Here is an 8,895-nt window from a genome sequence, read left to right as displayed (position 1 = left end):
TGTTCACTTTACTGTTCAAGAATTTTTCAGAAAGGGTTGTTGGTTTCGACAGTGCAAGCAAGTTGTTCTATACTCTCATCTATAGGTTATACCATAGGGTCAATCTTGAATATGGTTTCGTTCTGTGGGCTCAACTCATTCAAAGTACCAATTCTTCTACTCGCCACACTGAAATCTCGTGTGCCAGATTCTGGTCAATCGTTGTTAACTATGCCCTAGGCCAATTCAAAGTCCCTTTGACGCAAGATTCCTTAATAGCAGAAATTCTGACACTCCAAACGTCCACATTTGTGATGTCGGATCCCCGCAACTTCAATTTTATTGGCTCAATTCCGGAAAGGTTCCTCTTGACAATGCTATAGTGAGGGAGTATCATAAGATACCATCTTTTGGTGTTCGTCCAATTCTAGGTGATCTGCGAAAGTTGATTGATGAGAGAAACAAACCGAAACGTGGTGGCAAAAGGAAGGCAAAAGTTGTTCCTTCCGAAAGCGTAAGGGTCCAAAGAAAACGAAGAAGCCAGCAAAGAAACCGAGATCTCCATATCTGGTATTTCAAGAAGACTCGGAATCAAGAACTATTATGGAATTTCAAGAGGACGATACACTCAGACATGAGGAAGAGGGTACTGTTGCTACTTCAGAACCAACCCCTAAAAAATAGATTCCTAAGGTATCTTCTCCATCATCCTCCACTGTTCCAATTTCTGAACTTTTTGGGAACATTCCGAAAGAACCGTTTCTGAACCTCTCCACTGCTCCAAAATCACCACCAGTTATTCCACCTATTTTACCGATGACATCCTCACCCACTACATCCACAATTCCGATATCATCCATCCCTCCCTTACCACCTATGAATTCTATTGGAATTTCTTTTCCTTAGCTTTCAATCCCTCTATCCTCACCCATCTTTACTTATTCAACCGCTCCTACTACATCATCAGTATCTAGTCCACCGAAAGTTCCGATTGTCCAATTCGTTTCGGAGGAGACTAAGACTTTAGGCATTCCTGTCAACACATCTGATGTGGGGGGAAATGTATCTATCGGTTTGACTTCTATATAAGACACATCTCCTGCTTCTCCTTTCAATGAGGATGAAGAGATCTTATTCAGAGATGATCAAGAGACTATTTCTGATTTTGTCTTTAGCCCCTTCACCATCAACCTCAACAGTGATGACGATGAAGCTCCAACGACCAAAGGACGGTTCAAGAAGCTAAACGAGAAGCCGGATTCTATCTTGGAGTCTTTCACCTCATCTTCTTCAGCCAAATGGGAATACATGTTGACATCTCATAAATCCACTGTTGAGATGCTCACATCATCAAATGAAAAAGTCCTTGAAGAAGCAACCAAGGTCATCCAAGCTTCTGAAAAGATGATTTATGAAACGACCGTAAAAGTCGAAAAACTAAATCAAGAGGTGACTATCTTCATGAATGATTTCAGAACTTCATCAGAAAAAAACACGTCTGATATGAATAAGGTGATCGAACGATTTTGCACTTCATGGAAAGTTGAGAAAGAGGCTCTTACGCTCATTCGTTCAGATATAAAGGTTGAAAATGATGAACTGACTTCCTCTATCTCCTCAAAGATAGAGAAATTACAAGCAGACTTGGCAGTCAAAAACAAGATAATGGATGAATTGGTTGAGAAAACTCAGAAGACCAAGGTCCTTGCTGAGAAACTGAAGAATACTACCCAGCACAATGCCAATCTTGAAGAAGAGATGTATTTAATCAAAGGATGTATTTACGAAATCTACCAATACTTGACGAGAATCGTTGAAACTCGCGATTCGTCTTTCACCGTCTCCTTTAGACAATCTCTCTCTGAAAAGCTTCACCCGGTATTCGCAATGTTCAATCAGATTATCGGAGTTTCGGGAAGCGGGGCTTCTGCGAAACAAGGGGGAGACAAAAAGAACAAACAAAGACTGAAGCTGATCGGAAGGATAATGAAGCTTCTTATTCAGGCAAAGACAAAGGTAAAGGAATTTCGGAAGATGACAACGATGAAAATCCAAAAATGACTAAATCTGAAAGGATTGCCATGGAGAAAAGAGACAAAGAGCTTGACGAGCTCAATGCTCTTAAAAATAAGTTTGAAGCGGAAGAAGATAAGGCCAAGAATGCAAAACTTGTGCTTGAAACTCAGAAGTCATTATTTCCTCATTGGTCTCTCGAGCACATTCAGAAAGAGGCGATTGATGATCCGAGTCTTTACTGGCTAGAGCCAACAATCTCATTTGACTTGAACAATGATGTGGAATGTCAATTAGATTTTCCCATCACTCCAAGGGCATTTCTCTTTCGATGCTTCGAAAAGATTAAGAAATCCTTGATCTCTGGTAGTGATGTTAATAGAAAACTCTTTTCGTTTTACATGAAGTATGCGAAACCACAGTATCAGACTTGGAGCTCAAAGAAGATTATGGGTTTGAAGGTCGGATTGCCAGTTCAGACTGAAGATTTTCTGAACATACAGTTCAAGGGATTCAGAGGTGCAAATCATGTTGTGCATGAGTTCACTTTGGTAGATTTGTCATTCATGAATCCGTATGATTGGATCTACTTGTTCTACATCGTTGCAAAAGACGAAAAGAAGTATGAGCCAATTTTTTCACACTTGAAACGGATGATCAAATGCTACATCCTTGAAATTAAAAAAATGGATGTTGAAATTGCTGCAATTCTGAAGAAGAGGCTCATTCTGAAGCCAAAAGAACAATGGGATGATATTCAATAGTTGAAGGCAGGGGTTATTCTGAAGAAGCATTGGAGCATCGTTTATAAGAGAAAGGAAGGTGAAGTAGTTCGAAACAGTATGTTCTTTCTATGAGACAAACACCTTTACTCATCAGCTGCTTTAAAGATAATTTTTCTTTGGCAGAAGCATGCAAAGCAAACTCTGCCACTGACCTCAAATGCTTTTCTAACATGATTCGGTGGTACTTATCTGTCCGAGGCTCACTTCTGAATATAATGCCAAAGCTTTTTGATGCGAAAAGACAACAATAAAGACTCCTTCCGATTTGACACAAAGGGGGGATTGTTAGGTCTAATAAAGTGGTGTGTCAAATGTATGCTATTAGGGTTTGTTTATTCCGAAATGGGTCTGCCCATGATCGAAATTAGTATCTTTGTCTTTGTCTACAAATAGTGTGCATGTAACTTTAGGGTTACAACTTTTGAAGCTCGCACAGAAAAGTTCCGTCTTTACGAACTCTTCTAGGGATGTTTTTAATACAATCATTCGGCACACTTTTGATCATTATTGTTTCTTATCATTTATTTATCTCATTAAATATAGATTCTATAGATCTTTATTGTTCTCACAAATATAGCTTTAAACACTTCAACTGGTACTACCTGGATTTTGAAGGATGTGAAATACATTTCTGAACTAAAGAAAATGTTGATTTTAGTGGGACAATTGGATGAAGAGGGACATTATGTAAAGTTTGGAAAAGGTAAATGGAAGGATATTAAAGGTAATTTGGTCATTGCTCAAGCAATGAAGAAAGGAACTCTATATATAGTGGAGTTGATCTCAAAAGAAGCAAATACAACTGTTGGAGATGGGGAGTTCTCTACTTCATTGCACCAAAGACTTGTCTATATGAGTGAGAAGGGAATGAAGATGCTTGCTTCAAAGGGTAGGATCCCATAGCTGAAGAATGTGAAAGTCGAATTCTATTAACCATGTGTTTTCGGTAAACAGAAAAGAGTTACTTTCGTGAAAACGGGTCAGTGTAACATCATGTTTATTAAATAAATAAGTAGAAAAATTAATGAATGAATAGTAGCCCTAAAATCCATAATATTTAGCGGGGTGTTGGTTTCGGGGAGCCAAATGATATAATTTCGGTTTTCGGGGGTTAAAGTGTAATTTCGGGACTTATTTTGTAAAGATTTTCAGAGGTCAGGGAGTGTTTGTTAAATATTGGACCTAGATTTAAAGATTTTGGAGGCTAAGGGGCTGAATGGTAATATATGGACTTCAACTGAAAATAATTTGTAGAGGATGGGCTGTTTGGAAAATTATCGGGCTTGTTATGAGAGGATTTTTAGAGGCTGGGGCTAAAAGGGTAAATTATGGATTTGATTTGAAAGAAAAAGAAGAAGGGGGGATTGATTTCGTCATTATGGAAGGAAGTTTTATGGGGGTCTGGGTATATAACCTGTCACCCCCGGTAACCCTAACCCTAATGGTAACCTCATCAGCCGCCACCACCACCCTTATGCCTCCATTCACCACCGGCGTCACCACAGCTGTGGGAGTCGGAAAACCACCACCATGTCGAATGTCGCTACTGCTACTATTTTGTGGTTGCTGAAGACAAAGACCGACGTGGGATGTCGTCGTTCAGACGGGAATGAAGGGAAACATATCGATAGTGCCACTGTCGCCGCTATCTCCGGCCGATGGCGCCACTACTACCGCTGTCCTACTACCGACGAAGACGAACAGTCGCTATTCCGGCGCTGAATCAGTCGTGGAAATCGAAAGAATGGCAATTACGGGGAGTTGATGTAGTTCGTGGTTGGGTTGCTTTCTCTCTTATCCATTTCTTGCTGCCAATGCGCCGTCCCACTGAAGATGAAGTCGTTGCTGCCGCCGCTAATGCCGATCGTAGCGTTACTGTTGTCGGCTGTTCCACCCGCTGCCGTCGCCGCCCACCATAGGTGGATGATTGGGTTCGCTTTACGAGCAAAATACGAGTGTGTATGTTTCTTCTGCTGCTGTGCATATCTTGTGTGTGTGTTTTGTTTGGCCGGACAACACTTGAGGAGCCATCACCGCCGCCGTGAGGTGGTGACTATCACCTCCGACCACCACCAACTGCCACGAGGGAGGCTATTTGTGTGTGTGTGTGTGTGTGTGTTTGTTTTAGTGCGTGTGTGTTCTTTGGATGTTATGTTGTATCATTGTATCATGGCCGGAATAATCAAGGAAAAACCCACCACCACTACTATAAGGTGGTGGCTGCCGCCTTCTGCCGCCACCAGCCGTCGTGTTGGGTGGCAGTGTGCATTTGTATGATTAGATTGCTATTTTAGATGCTTGGACAGGTTTTGGTTTAGAATCATAACCACTACCACCATGAGGTGGTGGCCGCCGCTGTGAGCCGCCATTGACCACCACTACCCGAGGTGGTAGTGGGTGGCACCCGACTTAATTAACAATCAATTAACCTAAAAGCTTAACAAATCGACTATTGGGGTGTGATGGGGTTAGAAACCCTACTTAGGGTTTAGAAAACCCAAATTTTAGATATGTTAATTTTGAATTGTCGGGACCCGCATGTTTGGACCACTAGATTGGAATTTCGAATTAAGCCCGATCACGTTGTATGTTTGGCCTAGTGGATTGATGGACTTAATGGATTAAGTCCTTAATGGGTTAAGTAGGAACACTTAATCATAATCGTCATTTTATGTGAAAACCCTAATTTTCTTTGGGCCTTGAGTTGGGCCTTTCTATTGGGCTTTGGTGATTGGGCTATTGATGGGCCATCCAAGAGCAAGTATATGGACTAAAATATTCGGATGGTTTTTAGGATAAGGCCCATTGGAAAGGCTTGGGCCCAATTTGGAAAATTGGGCCATAGATGGGCCATAACGGGGCCTTGATGATTATGAGATGTTGGACCATTGGAATGCCAAATGTTTGGACTGGAATAAATGGTTGGGCCTTAGGGTAAGACCATGTAGAGGTTTGGGCCCAATTTGGAAAATTGGGCCATATGTTAGGCTTTGGTTCATTGTTTGACTTTTGGGCCTTTGGATTGGGCCTTGGGCTTGAATCAAGCCAAGTTGGGGGTAAAGTAGTCTTTTACCCCAAGCATGGACTTATGGTTATGTGTTGGAACCCAATTATTCATTGGGTGTTATTTTGATGTTGACAGTTCAGGAATCTGTCATCCAGCAGCTAGAGTTTTGTCTGGAGGACTTCAGCAGTGTGATGTGAGTTGCCTTCCAGTAGAAGTGGGTCGAAGGCACCAAAGTCGGCCCACTAGTAGCTGATTATAGTTGAGATGATTGTCTGATGTGCCACTATCTGATATGCTTTATGTGCTAGTATGTTATGATATTATGTGATAGTGGTAGGAGGGGTAGGTTAGACCCCGTAGCCGGTTGAAATAAACCAGAGGGTAGGCCGGGCACCCAGATATGCCTGACAGTATTTTATGCTATGTTATTATGTGGTAGTGGTAGGGGTGAAATAGTCTCCGGTTGAAATAAACCGAAAGGGTAGGCCAGCACCCAGATATGCTAGGCAGTATGTGATTTATGTGTTTATGTACTAGGATGATATATGGTAGAAGTAGGGGGTGAAATAGTCCCCGGTACCGGTCGAAAGGACCGAAGGGGTAGGCCAGCACCCTGATATGCTAGGCAGTTACCGGTTGAAAGAGACCGAAGGGGTAGGCGAACACCCTGATTGTTGGATTAGGTGTCTAAGCCCATAACTATTATTGGTATGTACTTGACCCGAGAGTAGCATGGTCCATTTCGGGTTGCATATCACCAGGACAATTTGATAGGATGGATACTTGAGTAAGAGGTTACTTATGATTTATTAATATATTATAAGTTCTAATATATTAATATGAAATCATATTATTTAATTAGTATTGATCAAGAATTAATTTGGAATTAATTGTGTGATCAAAAGAGACTAATTAAATATATGGGGATTGATTTGGTAAATCAATGATTCTTATAGTGTGGGCCAATTGTTATTTAGGATGGGCTAAACCAATATGGTAGTCCATGGATAGTCCATGGAGGTTTAACCCATGGAGCCTAAGTAATATGAAAGGTCATGGGCATTAGGGTTTACATGGATGTAACCCTAGACTTTGCCTCACTATAAAAGGACTCCCTTGGCACCCAAAATCGACTACTAGAGTTCTTGGAGTTCATTAGAGCCGATTTTGGAGTTAGCAACATCTCTCTCAAGTTCTCCTTTGTCCTAGGTGTGTTGTGAACCGTTTGAGGCAACACACTTGGGGTGCTAAGTTCTTAAAGGCCAAATACAACAAGTTCTACAAGCTACATAAAGAGGTAAACTCCTAACTAGTATTTTATGTTGTTTATGTCAATTGTTTGCTAGTTGTAGGCTTAATGCTTTTGAAACAATATTGCATGTATAATTAGAGAAAACATAGATCAAAAGCATTTAGGGTTATATGTGCACCATACGATGTTGTAGTATACTAAAACCCAGCAGTGGTATCAGAGCCTAGGATTGTTTTCTATTATATTTGATGCTTGGTTATTTTTCGCCGAGTCCACTGACTGACTCGACGAGTCCACTCAGTAAAAGGCTAACTCGACGAGTCAGGTTCATGCACTCGACGAGTTGGTGCTTCTGGTTGCAGAATTTCGAGTTTTTTGGCCAGAATTGGTTAAGGATCATTACCACAAAATGTTTTAGTTCATAAATTTTGATTTTGTTGGTATGGTAATGATTATCCTCATCCAATTAAAAGATAATTGTCAAAATTTCAAGATTTGTATTAGTTTATATTTTAGGCTAATTTCTTGAATATTGTTGATGTGAATTATCTTGACTTATGAGTTTAATTAGATCATGAAAATTATATGATATTTTTGCTTGGTAAATTTCATCTTAAATGTTTTTTAAAGTCTTCCATGATTTGTCATCAAGTTATGAAACATGAAAAGTTTTTTCATAAAAACCACATTAAACTCATAAGTTATGAAAATTAAAGGTTTTTCAAGAGTTACAAAACTTGCCCTCAAGTTTTGGTATTTGAAAAATCTCAAATTAAGAAACTCTTGTAATTAAAAAGGTGTAACTCTTGGGTTCATAAATTAAAAAATTAATTAAATAGTTTTTTAATTTTGAATTTTTATATTTAGAACCTTGAAGTGTTTGAGTAGTTCAAATTGCACCTTATGGACTTTATTAAATTAATTAAAGTGTTTAATTAAAAGAGAATTAATAATTCCATAATGACATGGTTTAAGTTTAATTAAATTAAGAGTATAATTTATAGATTAAACCATCAAGTATTTTAAATGTGTAAAATACACCCTTATACTATTATAATATTAAAAGTTTAATAATTATATATATATGTATAAGACAAGTCAGTCTTACCGTTAGTAGGCCTCACTCACGAAGTCGGTCTATAAAGGGGTATAAGGTTACTGCCTATAAAATGGTGGTTTAATGGGTGTCCACTCTCACCCACCGCTTCCTTGACTGGTGGAGGGTCGTTAGCCGAACGGGTAGGATAGGACATTAATTCTCATTAAAAGTATAATGACATAACAAGTAACTAAACACTTATAAATTCCCAATCTTAGTTACTTAGGAAAAATATGAATTTGGTGCTAACCCATGAAATTGCACTTTGCACCTTGTTAAGTCGTTAGTGGAGCGTGTGTGGTTAACCGACACACTAATCTGGGACTGAGAGTGCGTGGTAAAGGGTCGCTTGATGTTAATCATAGATCAATGGAGCGTGTGTGGTTAACCGGCACATTGATTAGGTGATTTGTAACATTAAGAGTACCAAGCACATTTGCATGGTTATTCACACCTTGTTTGTGATCGTCGGCATCCCAGTCACAAACTTGAAGGGCACAACCGAGATTTAAACATGCCATTGGAAAGTTCAATGAATCTTAAAGAATCTAGGAATTTCAATTCATTTAAAATTTAATAATTCATTTTCGTTTTTCATGGTGGAAATTGGTAAATCGTCATTTACCTACCTTCAAATATTTTGCAATTGGATTACGTCATCCCTCTTCCGAATTGTAAAATATTGTGTTGGGTCCTAGCCTTAGTATTTCATGTTGGTGTTATATTACGGACTTAAATCAACTAAACCTGAATTTCTCCC

Source organism: Lactuca virosa, chromosome 8 (assembly GCF_052849685.1).
Source record: "Lactuca virosa cultivar CGN04683 chromosome 8, Lactuca_virosa_CGN04683_v6, whole genome shotgun sequence".
NCBI lineage: Eukaryota > Viridiplantae > Streptophyta > Magnoliopsida > Asterales > Asteraceae > Lactuca > Lactuca virosa.
Note: the sequence above shows the minus strand (reverse complement) of the source record.